The sequence below is a fragment of the Coturnix japonica genome, chromosome 1 (genome assembly GCF_054131305.1).
Source record: "Coturnix japonica strain WE chromosome 1, WE-NBRP24, whole genome shotgun sequence".
In the NCBI taxonomy this organism is placed as follows: Eukaryota; Metazoa; Chordata; class Aves; order Galliformes; family Phasianidae; genus Coturnix; species Coturnix japonica.
The window spans coordinates 169979463-170000992 of record NC_140663.1 but is presented as its reverse complement, the minus strand read 5'-3'; positions in this window follow the sequence as shown (position 1 = coordinate 170000992).

The window sequence follows — 21530 nt, the reverse complement described above, 5'->3', positions numbered from 1 at the left end:
AACCTCTGTTGAAGTAGTGAAGAATTCCACACAAGGCAATGAAGATTCGATATACATAGCTTAGAGAGAATTGTTTCCCTATAAATTGATTTCAAAAAAAGATCTTGGCACTTTGACCAAAACCACATCTCTTAAATTATCTCATATCCCTCCAAACACACAGTCCTGAGCCCTTTTTTGTCCATACTGGAAAGACAGTTGTACTTTGGCACCATTTAAAAGGTTTTGAGAATGATGATGATTTAAACCAAAGTATTCCCCAAGCAGACTGCGGACTTGAGCAGAAACAGCCACAGAGTCCTGTGGGGAATTTACAGCACAGAATTGACTTATCAGGGAAGTGTGTAGATTGTACAGTGATGTATGCTATAGAAAGCTCTGCAATACAGAAGATAGATGGCCATTTGAAAAAGATCGAGAAAAAGGACTGAATACCAGAACCAGCTTTTGCAAATTATTATCAGTATCAAACAGAGTAAGGATGTAGACAAAGACTGTGCTAATAAAGACTTGCGTTAAGATTTGATCTCTTCCAAACAACTGCTCCACTGTGAAAAAAGTTATTGGTATAAGAGACTTTATTAGTGTTTTCTTTGGGCACAGAAGTTGTTGAGGGCTCCAACCTGGGGTTTCCCTCTTGGCAAGAACCTGGGCCCACTGACATTCTTCAAGCAGAAGACGGAGTGATGGAAATACATGTTCAGACATTCCCTGTCTTCTCGTTAAAATACATCCTCAGAAAAAATGATGTAAAAAAACTAAACAATTATTTGATAAATTCCTGTTAGTTACATAAAAATCTCATATAGTAAACAGAAGAAAATGAGCTTTCACTAAAGACAGTAACAGAAATATATATGTTTGTGCTCATGAATTTAAGTTAAATTCAAGGAGTTCATTTTGAGACTCAGTTTCACTCTTAATTTTGCAAATGCTGTTGACACATTCAACAGTTCATTAGCATATCCTGTATGCACTTTAAATTATACAGGAGCCGCTTTCAAATAAACTGCTAATGGAGATTCCGGAGAACCCAGACACACAAAGAAAAAGCTTAATATCTATCATTTTAGTGTTAGTCAGAGCCTACAGAGATAAAAGATATATTCTGGGACTGTATAAGTCTGTACAAATGAAGAATAAAAACCAAATGAAAGAGTAGGAGACTGAGCATCTGTATTTCTGTAGACTAAACACACTTATAAAGGAAAACACATTGGGAAACTCTAATGAGCTGTACACTACAGCAGCACCAGAGAGATCTGGGACAGAAAACTGGCAACAGAATCCTAAAATTACAGCAATAAAAATTATCAGTTTTCTTTCTCAAAGTTTGTACTGCTTTCAGCTGGTTCTTCATAATAGCATAATTCTCCATTTATTGTAATATTGAAATGAAGCAGCACCAAACATGGACAAGGAAAAAAACAAAAACCTTTCTTTGTGAAAGTAAGTGCAAAATTTGCAGCAGGAAACTTTAAGATAAATTTCTGGGAAGCCTTTAGAAGACATTGTGTGAGGAATGCAGGCTTCTCTCTGAACGTGTGAGCAAAAATGGTGTTAATTTTGAAAAGGTTTCAAATGCTTTCACTCAGATTCTCTTCACATTTTGAAACCACAGGAGCAGTGGAAAATAACATTAACTTAAAAGAGCTAATGAAAGAAGATTGAATACTTTTTTTAAAAAGAGCCATAAGTTAAAGCTTACAGCCTCAGAGCCGTGTGCCTTCAGGAGTTTAACTCAGTGCCTGTGTTACCTGGCTCATTTGCTGATTGCCAGTTTTCACAGAATCGCAGGATTTTGTTGATCATTTCTTGATGTGAAAAGAGCTAACGGATTCATTTATCTGCCCCATAACTACTGAACAACTGACTGATTTCAATCCATCCATTTAAATTTACAAATACTGAAAAGCCTGTAAATGCCAACATAATCCTTTCTATGCTCATATTCCAGAAAACTCTGGTAACATTTTTAATTCCCAAGAAGCGCAAAGAGTTTTACAGGTTGTGAACAAAGATCACTTTGCCAGCTCATAAAATAGCTGTATGAGAGGAAATACAGCTGTAATTCTCATCTATTTCAGAATTAAGGATTGGGAATCTTAATTAGACATAGGGATAATATCAGCTAGTTACATAAAACAGAATAAAACTGCATAAAGGTTATAAAATCTCATGCTTCAGGACATTAGTCAAGCAGTAATGAATGGGTTAGTAGGAAAATACCCCTTGGGGGCAGGCAATTTTTTCATTTCCCCCTCCATTTATCGTCTCTGAAAGTGAACTCATCTGAACAGGTGGAAATGAGTCCAGTGGGTCTAATGAGGCAAATGAAAAAGAGGAGAGGAGTTACAGTAAGGACGACTAGTTAGGAAATGAAGCTTTGTGAGAAGAAATAGCTGAATAATGCATGAGCTTCCATGATGGCCACCTCTGCTCCTTCCCCCATTCCGCGCCCTGTGTTTTGTCACCGATTACCCAGGTGAAGCAATTAGGCATGTCAGTTCTCAACTACCCATAATCTACCGCTAGTTCCCAGCACGGATGGGACTATTATGTACACACTGTTACAGCTTTCCCACTTGTACGGACCAGTGCATTTTTAGGATCTATTTAGCTGAGGGTTATAATGCACAAAAGAGATGTAATGTGCCTTCTTACTAAACCAAACAGTAGGTATCAGAGGATTTTTTGTCTTCATCTCAGCATGCACTCTTTCTCTGGGGAAGACACAATGCATCACAGGGGTTTTGGTGTCAGTAGTGACTTGTCTTCACTCCAAAGATGGCTCCTTCTGCACAGAGATCACTCTTGCTACAGAATCCTAATGGTAAGGCAGCTTGTACCCTCAGTTAAACTGGATGAACTCAGCCCCACAATCATCACTTGTAATCAGTTCTAGCTACTCATTTACAGCAAACATACCAATGTCCTGTTTCTGCTGGTACATTACAGCAAGACAGCAGTAAATTATTCAGAAACATCCTCATCTGCACCAAAGACAAAGCCTATGTGTACAAACTGAGCTGCCAATAAATCCAATGCAGGCTGCACCTAAGCCAGACTCTCAGCTGGTACAGATTGGCACAGGTCCACGCATGTCAATTACAAGCAATATGATGTCTGTCTTTGCTGGTGGTTGTCTGTGTGCTAATTTAGAACAGTAGAGGACACAGCACACTGGACAACTCATGCTGGGCTGCAGTGGTGTGCAGTGAATTAATTATATGCAGTTTGATAGTCACCCATATCTACCCCATGGCTGGGCTTTGACCCAGTCTTGGTTTCTTGCTCTGCTAGAGAGGGTCTGAGTCTCACCGCAGCCACAACTGTGTCATTATCTAGGATTATATGATGTTCTGTGCACAAGTTGATGTGGTATCCCACCACACAGGGCAATGTGATGTCCCATCACATGAGATGATGTGGTGAACAACTTTCAGCTTCTCTTGTGGGTGTTGCTTCCAGTGTGGAGACTGCAGGGGTGTATTCAGCAAAACAGAGAAAGCTCAGAAAAGGGGTGTGAACTGCCCTGCAGCCTGCCTGTTGCAGAAATGCTTCAATCACAAGCATAAACATTTTATGAGTTCACAATTATTAATCAGTGCACACACATAGCAGGCAGCCAGGGTTGCCACTAGGTTCAGCAATGCACCCTTATACCCCTGGGGCCAGGCAGCCATCAGTTAGATGGGGAAGCATCAGCCTCTTTGCTGGAAATGACTGAACCCTGACCTTGCTGAGCTGCTCTTATTCTACTTCTTGGAATTTTATACCATTTTTAGAAATCTTTGTCTTTCTTTTGCTCAGAGCTCAGCACCAGTGTATTTCAGTAAGGCTGAGATCAGATCACACCACTTCACTGATCGGGGTCTTGGCCCACAGACAGATGAAACTTGGGGCTGCATCCCCCATCTCCAGCTCCAACAAAGCATCCACACTTCCCTTTGCACTGACACCAGTACTTGGGCAGCTGAGCAGTGAGCCTGGAGATGGGGTTGGGTCTGATTGAATGAAAGTATTTTCCTTCTCTATATGGATTTAGCCATTTAGCAAGGCCATGCTTCTGGAAACAGAAACACCACTAAGGAGGCAGCCATCTCAGAATGCAGTGGAGGAAAAGCATTCCTTCAGCTTTCAATGGTGACGTGATCCTCCACCTGACTCTATACAGCTGGAGAACAATCCACTCAAAAAATTAATCAGCAGGTTAACTACGGAGACTTCCATAGGAGATGCAAGCCCTCCTTGCCCTAAACAAAGAAATGAACTCAGCTATCTCATCTCAGTCCTGGAAAAGTTGTCTTGACATTAAGCTGTTGATTAAAAGGGAAACATTTCCCTTTATTTCTCTATTTTATGAAAGGAATTTGAACAAGGTCCTCCAGAGCCATAAATTTCATCCTTTTGCTAATGAGAATGGATTCTTTTTTCCTTTCCTTTCTTTCCTTTCCTTTCCTTTCCTTTCCTTTCCTTTCCTTTCCTTTCCTTTCCTTTCCTTTCCTTTCCTTTCCTTTCCTTTCCTTTCCTTTCCTTTCCTTTCCTTTCCTTTCCTTTCCTTTCCTTTCCTTTCCTTTCCTTTCCTTTCCTCCCCTTCCCCTTCCTTTCCTTTCCTTTCCTTTCCTTTCCTTTCCTTTCCTTTCCTTTCCTTTCCTTTCCTTTCCTTTCCTTTCCTTTCCTTTCCTTTCCTTTCCTTTCCTTTCCTTTCCTTTCCTTTCCTTTCCTTTCCTTTCCTTTCCTTTCCTTTCCTTTCCTTTCCTTTCCTTTCCTTTCCTTTCCTTTCCTTTCCTTTCCTTTCCTTTCCTCCCCTTCCCTTTCCTCCCCTTCCCTTTCCTCCCCTTCCCTTTCCTCCCCTTCCCCTTCCCCTTCCTCCCCTTCCCTTTCCTCCCCTTCCCTTCCCTTCCCTTCCCTTCCCTTCCCTTCCCTTCCCTTCCCTTCCCTTCCCTTCCCTTCCCTTCCCTTCCCTTCCCTTCCCTTCCCTTCCCTTCCCTTCCCTTCCCTTCCCTTCCCTTCCCTTCCCTTCCCTTCCCTTCCCTTGACTCCCCTCCCCTCCCTTCCCCTCCCCCTCCCTTCCCTTTTTCCCTTTCCTTCTTCATTTATACAAATAATAATAATAATAAAAAACAACAACAACAAAGCTGCAGTTTGAAATAAAATGTTCGCTTCCATTTAGCAGACAAACTACCAGATCAATTATTCGCGGAATCCTATGCATAGTGCTGCCCCATTATGCATTTTATAGAAAACATTCCCTGCAGTTTACACTGTTCTCTGTTTTCAGTGATGTGTCCCAGAGGACTACCTTAAGGAATTACTTGACCTCTGGTGTCCCTGAGACTTTCAGAAGGAATCTGCTGCTGATGCTTACTGAAACGGAAGATGCACAAGGAAACAGATTGAAGACAACTTCTAAGGTTTGAGGTTATTTCAGAGCATGAGTTTAAGACTGTGTTTCTGTGAATAAATGCAGGGACAGTCTGATTTTCCACATCAATACATTCTCCTGGGGGGTAATAAAGTAGGAAAACAGCATTTGGATCTTTCTTTCATCTATATGGATGCTTCTGAAACAAAGGTTACATCTAGACTTCATTGCAGGTTAACATCACTGCTTTTTAAAACTTTTGCTTAATTTTAATGACACTTTAACAACAGAAAAGACCACAATTTCCAAACCAATTTTTGAGAAAGAAATGGACAGAAGACTGAGCTGACCGACGGATTGAACTGCTTTTCTTTGGTGACACTGAAATTTCAGTGTTGGTTAGACTGTAATTAAAAATTCTGTGTGTAAGGGGTATATTTTTCCAAATTTCTGTGTTTTACAACCCACTTTCAAAGAGCCAGGTCTGGGGTCTGTAGCACAGCTGGTGTGGTCACACAATCTAAACAGGCTGAGTTATAGCAGGTGGACAAATTGCCACCATGCAGCTGTTCCACTGCCGCTGTCCAGTTGTGCCTCCTGGTTACTCCAGTAAGGACTCAGAACATTTGATGACACAAAATGTATTTCCCCAATGGTGGGGAAAAACACAAAGGGTCAGTTATTAGCACCCAGCTGCTGGGCAGTGCTTTCTTACACCAAAGTGACTCCATCATTCCTGATTGTATGCCAAAAAGGTGCAAATAATCAGTGCTATGGGCTCAGTGGTAGATTTTGGGTTTCCATGGCTTGACTGAATTTCATCTTGTGTAACTTAGATTCATTTGCAGGAATAACATCACCATTTGTGCTCACATTTCGTAAAGAGGCTCAAGTGGTCTTTATAAAAGTATTTTAGAACATTAGAAACTTACATTCTATTGAAATCAGTGAAGTAGTTACATTCAATATAATACTAGTCCTAATACATATCTGCCAAATTGCTTCATCCTGTAACTCGTCACATGAATATACCTCAAGATGCAAGACGTTTTACAACCTGAGAGGTGTTTCTGTTTGTGAATTATTTTACACTGAAAGTGTCTTCAATGAGTGTTTGCTCTATCATCTGTTTATTTATACACATAGTGTCTTGCAAAGATCTTTCTACGCTCTGTTGAGGAAAAAAACTTTCTGCAGAAGATTACTGAGCATAATACAGCAGTCATTTTTGTCACTGTATTCTTTTCATCTCTTTCTTTCTCTTGTACAGTTCTTATCTCAAAATCTTTCAGTAAAGCAGAAAGCATGCATAAAAATGTGTAATAGTCATTTTCACAGAATCACAGAATGGCCTGGGTTGGAAGGGACCTCACGGATCATGAAGCACCAACCCCCCTGGCTGGCAGGGCCACCAACCTCCACATTTATTACCAGACTAGGCTGCCCAGTGCCCCATCTGACCATCTCCAGGGATAGACGGGGTATCCACAGCCTCTCTTGGCAACCTGTTCCAGCACTTCGTCACACTCACTGTAAAGAACTTCCCCCTGATATCCAGTGCAGATCTTCCCTCCTTCAACTTAAAACCATTTCCCCTTGTCCTGCTATTTTCTACCCTTTCAAAGAGTTTACTCCCCTCCTGTTTATCTTTGCCTGTCTTTGTAGCAGAGGTGTTCCAGCCCTCTGGTCATCTCAGTGGCTCTCCTCGGGACCCTCTCCAACAGCTCTCCATCCTTCTTGTACTAGGGGCTCCAGACCTGGACACAGTACTCCAGATGGAGCAGAGAGCAGAGTAAAGAGGGACAATCACCTCCCTGTCCATACTTATTCCCCCCTTATTGATGGAGCCCAGGTTGCCATTTGCTTTCCGAACTGCAAGAGAACTCTGTTGGCTCATGTTAAGCTTTTCATCCATCAGGACCCCCAGGTTCTTCTCTGCAGGGCTACTCTCAAGGACTGCTCCTTCCAGTCTGTATAAATGGCTGGGATTCCTCCAGCCCAAGTGCAGAACTTTTCACTTTGCTGTGCTGAACCTAATTAAGTTCACCCGTGCCCACTATTCAAGTCTGCTGAGGTCCCTCTAAATGGGACATAGAACCATTGATCACCACACTCTGTCTGTGGCCTTTTTGTGACCAATTTCTTATCCATCAAGTGGTCCACCCATCAAATCCACATCCCTCCAATTTAGAGACAAGGATGTGGTGAGGGACCATGACAAAGACCTTGCTCAAGTCCAGGTAAATGGTCACCTTCCCTCTGTCCACCAGTGCCATCACTACATCATAGAAGGCCACAAGATTAGTTAAGCATGACCTTCTCCAGGTGAAGCCATGCTGGCTGTCTCAGATCACACGCTCATTCCTCATGTGATCAAGCATGACTTCCAGGAGGATCTGTTCCATGATCTTCCAGGTACAGTGGAGAGACTCGCCAGCCTGTAGTTCTCTGAATCCTCCTTGCTCCCTTTCTTATAGATAGGAGTGACATGACCCTTCCTTCAGTCATCTGGGACCTTGCCTGACAACCACAACTTTTCAAGTATGATGGAGAGCAAGTACTTTACTTGTTGATCGTTGTTATTAGATGATTTGTTTAATCCTCGCTAATAATCTTTGTAGCTATAAAGATCTTTATAGTATTTGTTTTGGCTTTTTATTAAGCAGGGTTTCACGACTACATTTCTGTAGTGCAGACTACAGAGTACAAGGTAGTCTGCTACCTTGCCTGTGTAGTTTTTGGAGAGAAATAGTTACTGAAAGACAATGTTTTTTTATCCTCTAGTGCACATCTAAAATCATAGAGCTAATTTGTGCCCTTAAGTGCCTAATTATTTCTAGTGACTATGCAGAGCTGATGGTGAATAGTTCAGACACAGATTTATTCAAAGCAAGCATCCAAAATTGATAGGAAGTGATCCAATGCTTTAGGTTTAGGGGAAGGATTTTCAATAAGTCATGTAGCTGTGCAAACTGAAGTGGTTTCAGATTTGAGCTTAGTCGTGAACACAGTGATCTTACTAATTTTTCCCAGGATCTTATAGATGTAAGGAAGTAGAAACTGTACCAAATTATTCTCTGCCACCAGATTTCTTCCATCCCAAGCCTCATCCCACCTGCATTTAGCAAACAAACACATCTGATCATCAGAATTATAAAGAATGAAATATGTATGGTGTTCCACAGTCCTAACCTCTTAGGCTACACAAATATATTTTCTGTGAGTATTAGTGATAAGTGTCCAGTTGAAATGAGTTACCACTAGGATGTTAAATAAAGGCTATTGAATGATTTATTTTGGGGGTGGGGTAGGGATTTCTTACTTCAATCACGTAATAATATCGAGTGAGCGGCATTTCAATCCCGTTGTCCAATAAAACACTGATTACACAGCTGATGCCACACTAAAAATTATCTCTCTCTGAAAATGCTTGTAAGTAGTTCGCACAACAAAGAGAAGCGTGCTACACAGGGACACATTATGCTATGTGTTACACAAAGCCAACATAGTGTGGAGCATATTATTTTATAATAATCGTTTTTATGGTACTTCTAAGAGGTCTGTAAGTCATCTGTTTAGCCTGAAGAAATACCTCTTGAGTGCTACAAAGCTGGGAAAAAATCTACAGTTCAGAATTCATAGGCTTGTCACTAACACTCCTCATCATTTTAGAAGCCAAACGAATTTCTGTCCTGATGGAGCTCATGGTAGTCTCCACAGACCCAAATTCTGGCATCTTCTCCTTGATGTGTTCCTGGTAGCCTGGTCTTGTAGCCCTCAGTTTGTGGACATTCCATAGTGTTCCTGACGCACTGCTTTGCCACTTCAGAATTTTTTTCTGAGTGGAAGGCAGTATTTCTATGTGCTCTTAAGAGTTTTCTTACTTGATTCATATTTGGAACCAAATATTTTTTCTAATAAATATATTTTTTTCCCTTTCATTTTTCCCTTCTTCCTATCCTTCTTTCCTCCTCTCCTCTCCTCTCCTCTCCTCTCCTCTCCTCTCCTCTCCTCTCCTCTCCTCTCCTCTCCTCTCCTCTCCTCTCCTCTCCTCTCCTCTCCTCTCCTCTCCTCTCCTCTCCTCTCCTCTCCTCTCCTCTCCTCTCCTCTCCTCTCCTCTCCTCTCCTCTCCTCTCCTCTCCTCTCCTTTCATGCTTTCTTTTTTCTCCCCAAGGAACTAAACATACAAAGATACCCGCTGTGGTCTCAAGCTGTTTTTGCAAAGGAACTTAATGAACTTTAGTTTTGTCCAAGACCTTCAAAACACATCCCACCTTGCTTCCCTTCGGTGACATTCAAGTGCTGTTTAATCAGTCAACAAGAAAAAGGGAACAGACCTAAACAGAATGAAAGAAGCAGAAGAGGAAATGAGAGATCAAATTCTCTGTTTCTTTTCATGTTTTGCTCCAGAAATCAACAGCAAGAGATTGTCTGATTGTTTCCAATCTCATTTAATAGCCAGCTAAAGAAGTTCCTTAAAGAAGCAAGTAATGTTCTGTGGCTCTGAGCACAAAAGGGTATTCAGAGATTTTGTTTCTCAGTCCAAGGACAGTGTTCAGAATCCTTTTCGATAAGATCATTCAATAGCTTTAATTTCTCATTAGAGAGGTTTTCAATAAGTCTAAAGTCAGCTTTCCATTCAGTTGCATCTCATGAATACAGGTTATTGTGCTGTCAAAGTGTCTGTTAATTTAAAAGAACAAGTAGTATAGATGTGTGTGTTCTCCTGATCCACTTTAGATAAGTGTGCTTTCCCACTCTGGAGCATTGTGGGATGTGTTTTACTGTGCCTTTTCTCAGATGGCCACTGGATGAACAGGTGCCAAACAGCTCTCCAGAAGTATAGGCATTTTTCCAACTTGATATCCAACTGTGGTACATTCATAAACTGTTAAAGAAAGAGGCAAAGGGATGGAGAAAGGAAATGTGTTTTAGGAATTAAAATCTTAGGGAGCAGTTGGTCTCAACTCATGTACGAAGATAGCAATGACTGCTGCTTGATACAATTATGCAAACTGCATTGTGAACTGGGAAGAGACAACCTGCAAATGAGATGGTTTCCATTCCAGCACCGGTATTGTACTGCAGCAGTGAGGGAGTGGGAACAGTGTGAGATCTTGGCTTGCATCTCCCACACTTTGTGCCATATGAGTAGACATTTGTATCATGAGGCTTGACATGGGCTTTCCAGTTAAATGGTCCTGCACCACAGTTTACACCTTTTGGTAAAGATTCAAAATAAATTGTCTCCCAAACTCACTGTCAGTCCCTTCCTTGCAGTGGAGCACTCAGTAAAGTGTGAGAGCACAACCCAGCAGGGCCCCATCATCAGAGATGATGTGTGAGTTTGCAAAAGAGGAGATAAGACAGTGAGATGCGTACTAGTTGCTGGGGTAGGATGGGAAGTATCATTGATATTCCTCTCTTCATAAAACATAAGTTTTGTTATTTCCACAACTTCTAGACTCAGCTACAGCCTGCTCACCACTCGTCAATTATTCCTGGGCATTTATTCCTGTTCTGTATGTCATAGAGCAAAGTAAAACCCTTCACAGTGATGCTCGAGGTGCAGACCAACAGGTAGCTAATTACCTTAAGATACCTGTATGGATTTAAGTTTCAAAAAGTTTTCTTTTTGGCAAGCTACAGCTCTCAACTGAATAATAACTACAGGATTACCCCCAATACATTATTTTAAACCTGATTCTCATAAAATATCCAGGCAGAATTTTGAGACAATACACTTCACCTGCAGTAATGAACTGAAATATGTGCAAGAATATTCCTGCACCCTAGAGCAAGGTCATCTCTGCTAATAAACCATCAGACTGTTCACTGGCAAGCGTATGGTTTTCACACTAGCTCCTTCATTGAAATCCCAGACTTGTGCTGGCAGTTAAAGTGCCTTGGGGCCATTTCTAACAGGTAGTTTGCATTTAGTGTTTCCCTTCGTGTCTGAAGCAGCTGACTTATATAGATGCAAGCTATGCCAGGGCAAACGGCCGCCATGCCCGGCAGCTTTCCCTGTCTTGATAGTCTTGTGATGCCATAAACTGAGCATCTACATTGAAGTCTGGGATTCCTATTTAGGCAGCTAAATAAAAGTGGTATTGTTTTCCAACTTGCATAGTATTCCAGACTTCCATTAAGGTCAATGACAGTGGTGGGTTTCTAGTGTTTTTGAACACTAATCTCATCTTGTTTGTGTAGAGTTTTAGAAGTCAGATGTTAGATTTAGAATTTTTGACCAAGCTCTGTATGTCAGTTTTTAATATTGTATGGATTATTCCCATAATCCCTCTGGAAAATGCAAACATCCGTTCGCAAACAAAACGCTAGGCTGACGTGTTTGCACTAGCAGAAGTTGAACGTTGCTGAAACTTTGTCTATGTGTGGCATATGAAGCATATTTGAACCTTAGCTGCTAAAGGCAGTGTCTACGCAGTCTCAAGCAGCGAGATAATAAATTCTGAAATTAAATGCAGCAGAGCTTTTGTAGTTTGTTGTTTGCTTCTATTTCTTGAAATAAGAATTATGGCTATTCTGTGTCACATCAGGTGGTATCTGAAACATGAAAAGGATTTTTGGATTTTGGTGCATGACTTTTGTTAATTCCTTTTAAAATCCACTGTTTATGCCTCATTTCCAAGTTGAAAGTGGTTTCTACAGGGATCACACAAGGAATTGCAGTATGGCCATTTGCTGCTGATACTCTTTAATCTTCAAAATAGCCTCAGATTAACAAAAATGGAACTCTTGCACATTTTTAATTCAGCACCCCTCTCTCTTCTTATGATTTAGATACTTAACTGTATAGTGATTTGTTATCATGACTGGGTTACAATACGTTCTTCAGGTAAAAGCACAGCATGGCTTACAGAATTGACAATATTTTCTATACTGCGATTTAATTTGATGCCTCTCTCTTTAAAAGGTAAGTTATATGCTTGTCACCTGGATATTAATTCCCACTTTCTTCATCAGCATATTTTTCTGAATTATCCTTATTAATCACTGTTGTCACAGCCAAGTAACTGCAAGCAAAACAATGAGTCAGTACTGATTAAAACAAATGATGAGAGAAATGGAGCCACTGCATGGACAAACTGCTTTTAATGGGTGAAGAAGACTGATGCTTACATCAGACACAAAATTATCCTTGGTGGTCTTCATCTACTTTTCAATCAATATCCCGTCTGCATCTTAAAAAGCAAATTTGTCTCTTTGTTGAGGGGCTCAGAATGTTTATGACTGAGGATGTCAGCTGGCTTTGAGCGTAGTCATTCTGTTAGCTCACATGGAGCTACCCTGTGTTAGGACAGCTAGGCATCTCAATAGACATACCAGAGGTGTCAAAGGGCAGTGTGAAGGTATGTGAAACACGTGTCTGCAGCAGTCCTGGAGAAAGCCTGCCTCATTTCCCACCAGTCCTTGTATAATTACACATTCTGACACAATTAGCATTATTATTTATTAAAGAAAAGACGACAGATAAATAGAGTCAAAAAAAGGTTTTTGCTTCTTTACTGTTTGTGGAAGAAGGTTGGCTGAAGCACATGGCTCATTCCTGGACCACTTCAGCATAGGTGCTTGTTTTGGCACTTTGTCTCTCTCCATCTCAATACTGCTGTTCTTCAGCCCCATGCCAGTGAAATGAGATATCGTAGGGCTGGTGTACTATAAAGACTTGATTTAATGCTGCTTTGCACTGGTCTAATGCTGGTATAACTCCACTGAATTCCAACCCTAATTTTAGGAGTGCCTGAAATGGCCGAAACCACCATTATGTCATGTTTTACTACTTGTAAAGCAGGGTTAGGGTTACCTACCTTCTTTGTTCTGTGCCGTGGAGTCTCTGTAGGCAAAGTGTTACACAAATGCTCCGCATTTATTATTTCAAATAGTAAATCACGGACAGGACAAGTACAGCATGCTGGAACAGGTATTAAATTTGCAGACATAAGCAGAGCTCTGTGTGAGAAATGTTTCAAAAATAATACAAAAATGTGCGACTAATTCTCTGTAGTGAAGGAACAAGAGTAATTGCAGAAGTGTAGGGGTGAGATGAGAATCATGGGAATTATCACTCACATGAAATTAACTGCAGCGGTGCTTTGCAAGCACACAGGACATGAGTATGAATGATCAGTAAAAGGGACTGGAAAAGTTATCCAACAGAACTATAGCAAAATCCAGTCTTGGTGGCTACTGTTAGAAAGTGAGGCCTTTATGGTTTTGCTCCATATGGACTAAATGAATGTTACTGACAAGACTCTGCTTTTATTGGCATAATTCATTTCCCCAAAAAACATTCCTGCACCAGCTAAATCCATAGGAAAATTTCTATTAACTGAAGAATTAGGTCATTGCGTATTTCTTCAGACAGCCATCACATCAGTGACATCTGGGAATACGGAGGTGCAGGACTACCTGGAAGTCAGGCATTTTGAAGTGAGAGACATAGACCTATTGGAGTGCATCCAGAGGAGGGCCACAAAACTGCTCCAAGGGATAGAACACTTCTCCTAAAAGGACAGGTTGAGAGAGCTGGGGCTGTTCAGCCTGGAGAAAAAAAGGCTCCAGGGAGACCTGAGACAAGCCTTACAGTACCTAAAGGGGAGCTGCAGGAAAGAAGGGGACAGACTCTTTAGCAGAGTCTGTGGTGACTGAACAAGGGGCAATGGCTTCAAGCTTAAAAAGGGTAGATTTAGGTTGAGTATAAAGAAAAGATTTCTATGATAAAGGTAGTGCACAGCATGCCCAGAGAGACAGAAAATGCTCTGTCCCTGGAGACACTCAAGGGCAGGCGGGACAGGGCTTTGAGCACCTGATTGAGCTGTGAGTGCCCCTGTTCATTGCAGAGCGGTGAGACTTGATGACCCTCATAAGTCCTTTTCAGTTCAAATGATTCAGTGAACCTATGAACTTCACTTCCACCTTCAGTTCAGGTAAACATGCCTTGGTTCAGAAGACAGAGCAAGGCTGGTTCATGTAAAGGAGAACAGAGTGTATTTTTATATAGGCAAGATATCTTTTTTTTCCAGAAAGTTAGTTTTCTCTGTAGGTACACTTGTGTTTTTCCCTAATAATACATGTTGGAATCATTCAATGTGTGAAATCGCTCTATTTGTATCTTTACTTCTTCATATTTTTGACAGGAAAAAATTCTGTTGACTGAGTTTTATTGTCCAGTTATTTATGACTGCCTTCATAGAAGGAAAAGAAAAAACACATCTCTCTACTAGAGAAGACAAAAACAATATCTTCAGTGTTGTCTCTGACAGTGTGCATAGGATCATTTTTCTACAGAATCTTCTTGTAAGGTAGAAAGGATCAGAAGGGATTATTTTCCAAGTGTTAACTTTTTTTTTTTAACATCTGTGGAGAACAGCAACTAGCTTTAACTGCTACCTTTCATTTTCTTTATTTTCCAAAGTACATGCAGAATCATAGTATCACAGAATCGTAGGGGTTGGAAGCTTTATTATAAGGATGTTATGGGAGATGAGAATGGACAAGACAATCTTCTATCAATCTGCAGGCAAATATTTGCAAATCATTACTGCTCATAAAATCATCTCTAAGTGTTTCTAGGCTCTGAGGTACCTGTATTCTTGGCGTTAAATATCACAAATTAAAAGAATCATAGAATGAGTTGGATTGGAAGGAACATTTAAGATCACATACTTCCAACCCTCTGCTATAGGCAGGGACGCCTCCCTATAGAACAGTTTGTTCACAGCCCCATCCAGCCAGGCCTTGAGTGTTTCCAGGGAACGTATACAGATATACTCCTTTTGTATCTCCTTACAGATATACACACAGGGCTAGTTGTTTTACATGGTGTCTTATATTACATTAGATTTATGGGATTTCCACTCAGTTTAAGAGAAGCCCAAAATTCTTAGCTAAATTATGTTAAACTAAGATAACTCATGTTAAACTAACATAAAACAAGCTACCTATTAAAGCTAATTAAAGATAGCCCCTCTTCTCTGAAGTGATCATCCTGACTGCAATCATATTAGGAAACATCATCTTTGTGACAAAGAGGGAGGCTGCCTTTTGAGACCACAGGTATTTGGTATATCATGGGTGACATTGTGCCAGACCAGCCCGTAGCACCTCCAGAAGAAACATTCCTCCTGAGCCTCCTCCACAGAGAGAAATCCCACCAGTGGGCAGCGCTGCTGCAGGCATTTCTGGTATTTGCCAAGGCTCCCAATGTCCACTAAGATAAACGGGAACTCGGTGCGTGCTCAGATGTTGAAATAAATGTTCAGAGTTCTGTAGAAGGGACTCTAAGGGCCTGTAATGCAAGAACATGATACCTATGACTGATGTTTGAAAGCTGAGAACTCAAAGACAGGTTCGCTCTTTGAATAAATATTTGCAAGACAAGAACCTTACACAAGTATCAAGTTGTTCCTTGTGCAGATTTCAGCTATAATTTGGAAGGAAAATACCTTCACATCTTGTCATAAGAACCCAAGGTATGCCCAGCACAGTAATTCAGGCTGTACACTTGGGGAGAAGTTTCTCGCTCTTGTGAAAATACTCAGACTCACTATGATGTATAATACTCCCCAAAAGCCCAAAGCTATTTGCAGCTTCTAGCAATAATTTCTGCAACTTCTCTCCTAAAATTCAGACTGCTGAAAACCAGGAAGTGGCTTAGATAAACCATTCACATATGCTATTTATTGAAACAGTTTTAATTCTTCTGACCATTACTTACGTGGTAAGAAGGAGTGACCGAGCACCTGCCAATAGTTTAGCTGTTTCTAATTTATTAACTGTAAGAGTTCTGACAGGCTGAGGATTATAAGGAGAAATCAGGAGAGCTGTGACTGTGATGTGAAGCATTTCAGGCATCCTCTACATTCGTGAAGGAAGAGATGCATATGTACCTCAGTAGAGACTGCAGTGCTTCGTTTCAGCACTGTGCTGAACAGACTGTGCCAGAGGCTTAGCATAATTTCTCTTTTTGTCTTGGGGATTATCGTCCGTTAAATGTGAGATGAGTGAAATCTGTGGGTTTGATCCATTTCTGGGTAAATGAAAGAGAAGTGTTAGATGGCACTGTGTGCAGAGGGTGAGGGGGCTGCAGAAGGAAATGGAAGAATCATAAATGTTAGCAGATGTGTTGCCTTTTCAGAGGAGCATGGAAACTATTTTACAGCAGGCATTTCCTGCTCCATTCATTTCAAAGTCAGGGAGCGTGTATATGTAGTAAAGACATATAATATCACCTGGAGATGACAGAACTGTGGAGGTGCTCCTTGCCCTTATGTGCTTCTGCAGATTTGACATGATGAGTGGACCCAACACTGAAGGAAGACACAGGGCACCCCAGGTAATATGGGTCTTCTCAGCAAGTTCCGCCCCTATGTTTCCTTTGGGGTGTTTTCTTCCCTTGGTAGTTTGTTTTGCACCTTGCCTATATGCTTCTATGGAGAAAAAGGCCAGGCTGGATGTGGCTCTGGGCAGCCTCGTCTGGTGGTTGGTGACACTGCACACAGCAGGGGAGTTGAAACTGGATGATCATTGTGGTGCTTTTCAACCCAGGCCATGCTATGATTCTATATTCACACTGGAGTCTATTTCAGGAAGATGAAATGTTTCTCAGATAAGATAGTAATCAGCACATGTTTTCTCACAGCTAGCTTTGCAGGGAATCACTGCTGCATTTGGATAAAATAAGGATACAATTTTATTTCATAATGTTCTGCTGTCGTATATATTGCAGAAGTGTTTGGGAAGCTATAAATATGTTTGGAAATGTTTTCAAGACATTCACTAGACCACAGAAAAAAATCACAAGTGTAGTCTATGTTCTCACGTTAGCACTTCTGTTCCAGGTGGTAACAACGAGCAGTAATTACAGGTATGAAAATCAACTCTTTAATCAACAGAGTGAAAATACATATCTGTGGATATAAATACAGATGGGGAAGGGAAGTCCCAAAAGCTGTGAGCTGCTGTCTTTGCTGTCACAACTACATAGCAGTAACACTAGATGCTATGATGTACATCAGAGGTACCTGTTCTCAGCTCATCTATCTACCTGCCTTTAAAGCATATTTCCAACACGTTCCTCCCCCCCTCCCATTCCCTATACAAAGAGGCAAGACAAAACTGCAAACGAACAGAAGTCCTCAGATTCATAGATATTCACAAAAGACAGAAAAAGGGAATGCTAGACCTGCTAGATTAACAGTCATTCACTCATTCCCACAACCAGAGCACATGGGAACATGCAGAAAATCTCATGCATTCCCTAGCTGATCAGCCATTGTTAGATCCCAAAAAAATGTAAAGAATAGAGTCCTCTCATCCCATTATCCTCTCTCTTCCTTATTTTGGGCATAGAATCTTAGCTTAGGACCAATAAACTTTTTCTCCTTTACTTCCAGACACTTCCTCCATTAATTCTGTTTACTTCCTTGCATGCATTTCCATTTGTATGCCATTTTATTTTGCAAGTACCTCCTTAATTTCCTGCTGTGCTCAGATGAGCTCACTCCCCACTTTCTCCCCTTCAAAAATATCCAAGGTTGACAGATACACGGATTATAACAATATGAATAGCTTATAGCAATAAAATGATTTAATTTTCCTTTTGATTTAACATGATGGAGCTACATTAAGAAGAAAAATTCCACTCTGCTAACAGAAAAGAGCATGCTCACTTTCAGATATTGCGCATAGAAGAGCAATTTTCTGATTTGCATGTACTTTTGGTAAAGCAAACTTCACTTCTTAAAAATATAGCCCAACGTTATCAGTAAAATAATCTGTAGAAATACAGAACCAACCAACGACATCCTTCACTTAAGACTTTGATTTGAAGTCTGATTTAGAGTCTATTAATGTCATCTGAAGACTTTCCACTGACTACTGAAGGAATTTGCATCAGACCATTACAGATGTAACATTTGTGGCTCTGGAAGAAATAGAAGCCAGACATGAAAATTAAATCACTTAACTGTGGACTGTGGACAGAGGAGAAGCATATTCAGCATATTAAGATGAAACATCCGTCTTCTTCTAATATGCAGAGGAACATAAACACAGAGAGCAATACTCCAACTTTCTAATAAATTTCCTATTCAGGTACTGGTGTATGCTTAAGTGGAAAACATTTCAGATAAAAGACGCCATTCTGTCATTTGGCACATCGCTGCTACAGCTGTCTTCTACTTAATTCCAGTCACACCTCTCCTCCTTTGATAAAGCTCTTATTGTAAAGTCACCTTGTGGTTCTTACCCAACCTGATTCATTTCTGAATTTACAGCTAGGCTGATCTGCTTTCCATGGGAACCCAGAATAACTCCAATGGAAATACTGGCTCCATGGCAGTGGATAAACTGTGGGGTATTTGTAAGTTAGTCTTCATAACTGTGAGAAACAACAGGGCAAAAATAACTGCTGGAAGATGAAAAGTAATGGCCACCCAGCCACAACTTTTCAACATATTAACAGTTCAGGTTGCTGATAAGAGCAACAGTATTATGAGGAAAGAAAGCTAGTACCTCTACATCTGTTTTTTATTCAAACTGAAGGCACATGGGTGAAAAATACCATACTTCGGCCATCAGATTTCTCTGAGTTCTGAGAACTATATCACAGTTCTCCTGGAGGTAATGAATTTCTCAAAAACACTGCAGATTGTCAACCAGTACAGTAGCCATTTCCATGCTGATCATACGTGCTGGGAGGCTTTCACAGCTGTTGCATGGTCTGCTGGCCAACACAATGTTAGCAAACCTGCTTTCATCTGAATTTCTAAAATAACAAAAAAAAAAGTTTCTGCTGATCTGCTCTTTTAAAGAGAGAAAAAAATATGTTAAACAGCTAAAGAGGGAAAAGAAGAATGTGCATGCTGGCCCAGGGCATACTCTTTTTTTCTTGTTTCTCTCTGAAAAGTTGTTCTAAGAAAAGTTGGATTTCAAATAAGCCCATGACTGCTGGAGACTCGACTTTAAGGAAAACAGAAAACATAACGAGATTTTGATGAAAAGATCAGAAGGGAAAGATATAATGTTCGTTACAAATACACTGAAAAGCTGGTGGATGTAGATGACAGCTGCATAATTAAGAATTCTGTACATAGCTATTCAATTCATAGATATTCAATACATCTTTACGTACCCTACTTGAAAAAATAAATCTTCTTCAACTTACAGAAGATGGAAAGAGCACATACAAACCTTTAAACGTGTAAAAAGAAAGCACTGAAATGTTTTTTATGTTCTCTGGAAATGGACACACAAGATTATAGGATTCAATCAACACAAAAGAGAATTACTTTAAATTCACAGCATCTCCCAGCCACTGGATTTCACAACTGTTTCCCATAAACATGTAGATTTCCTGGAGAGACTGCTGAACAGTTCCTGAATGAGCAGGGGGAAGAGGAAAGGTATTTTAGGCAAACTAGGTTGGGGCAGCAGGATGGGATAAGTGACTCTCATCTGTGCCATTCCATGATTCACCAAACATCGTTTTTCATTAGCTATGATTTACTCACAGTTCAGATCTTTTTGAATGCCCATTATCTTCCTAATGCTTATTCAGATAGGAGGTATTACCATGAGACGGGAAGCATTTATTATATGTAAGTTACCCTGAACATCTCCACCTTCATCACTGGTATTCCAACAAACCCACCGTCATATTTATCAAGAAAGGGCTCACAGTGATGAGTAAAACAACCAGCATCTAAGGACTCAATAGATTCTCACTTCACTGAAAAGTTTTAAAACAGGAGGGACTATCAAATACAAACAAATTTATGGAAATCAGTGATCATAATTATTGTCAGAGGTCAGAATAATGAATATCACTTGTGCTTTCCATCAAATTGTGTCATCATCAACACACGGGGGCTGGAAGAAGAACAAAAATGGCAATTTCTGAAGAGCAGGAAGATTTATCTGTCTTTTACAGAGCTGGACTGTAACCCTAGCTGGCCTTTTTCCTGTCCATTTCACCTGTCTTGAACAGTAAATAAGAACACTTGAGCAATAAAACTGTGCAGAGCAAAACGTGCTGACTAATGAACTGGATTTTTTCTGATGCCTGACCTTGCTGAGCCATTCCACTAGTTCAGAGCATTGTTTATCAACAAATCTCTTTCATTTAATGTTTGCCTGGAAACTGGAAAGCTTCACACTTTGAATTAATGACACACACTCAGTTTATACATTCAGTGAATAAGTACGCACTTTAATAAGTGATTGACCAGTTGGTATAAAATCACCTTGGTCAACAAACTGCCCAGAAGCATGGTTTCTCAGCTCCATCACCATTTCTGCTTTTGTATTCTGTTCCATTGTTTTTATACCATGTTTACTGTTAACACTATATTCCCTCATAAATAATATGACCAAGGAGATTGAAAATATTTTACTTTAAGACTTCTCCTGATAGCAGGGAACAAAGACCTTATTTTTTTCTCACTCTTGCTTAAGAGAAACAATAGAAACCAATGTTACCACTCACAAACATATATTAGTCTCTTGGCTTTATTTCTGAAACTTCTCTATTAGAGCACACTTAATTAGATGCATAAATCCTGTAAATGATGTCAATGTTCATAATTAAATGAGACAATTGCAAAATCAGCTGCAGCACAAAATGTAGATAAATGTGGGAATGAACAATAAGGGATTGCTTTATTATAAATCTACACGACTAACACTGCCATAGTGATGCAGCAGAGAACTTATAACATCTGCTTTATAAATATGAAAATTCAATTATAAGCCATGAATTACTGTAGCACAAATATCCACAAAGAAAACTTTGACCTAATTATTTTAAGATTTTGTAAGCAGTTAAAGGTCATATTTTGCTATGATGATGTTAGTAGGTTCACTTTGTGATGCTTCAACAGCATGATAAAGTCGTTTAAAAATACATCTTTCACTAATGGCAAGAAAAAGACTTTTAGAATTTTTTTTCTGCTTAATATAAGATAAAATAAAATAACATAAGAATAAAAGGGAGTAGATCAACTATAAAATGTTGTAGGAATCAAAACTCCATTAATTAAGGTATATTATACTAACTCATGACCCATATCTGACGCTAAGTTCTACCTCACCATTTCTTTAGAATTAATATCTGTTTTCATGAAACTATGTGGATAATTCA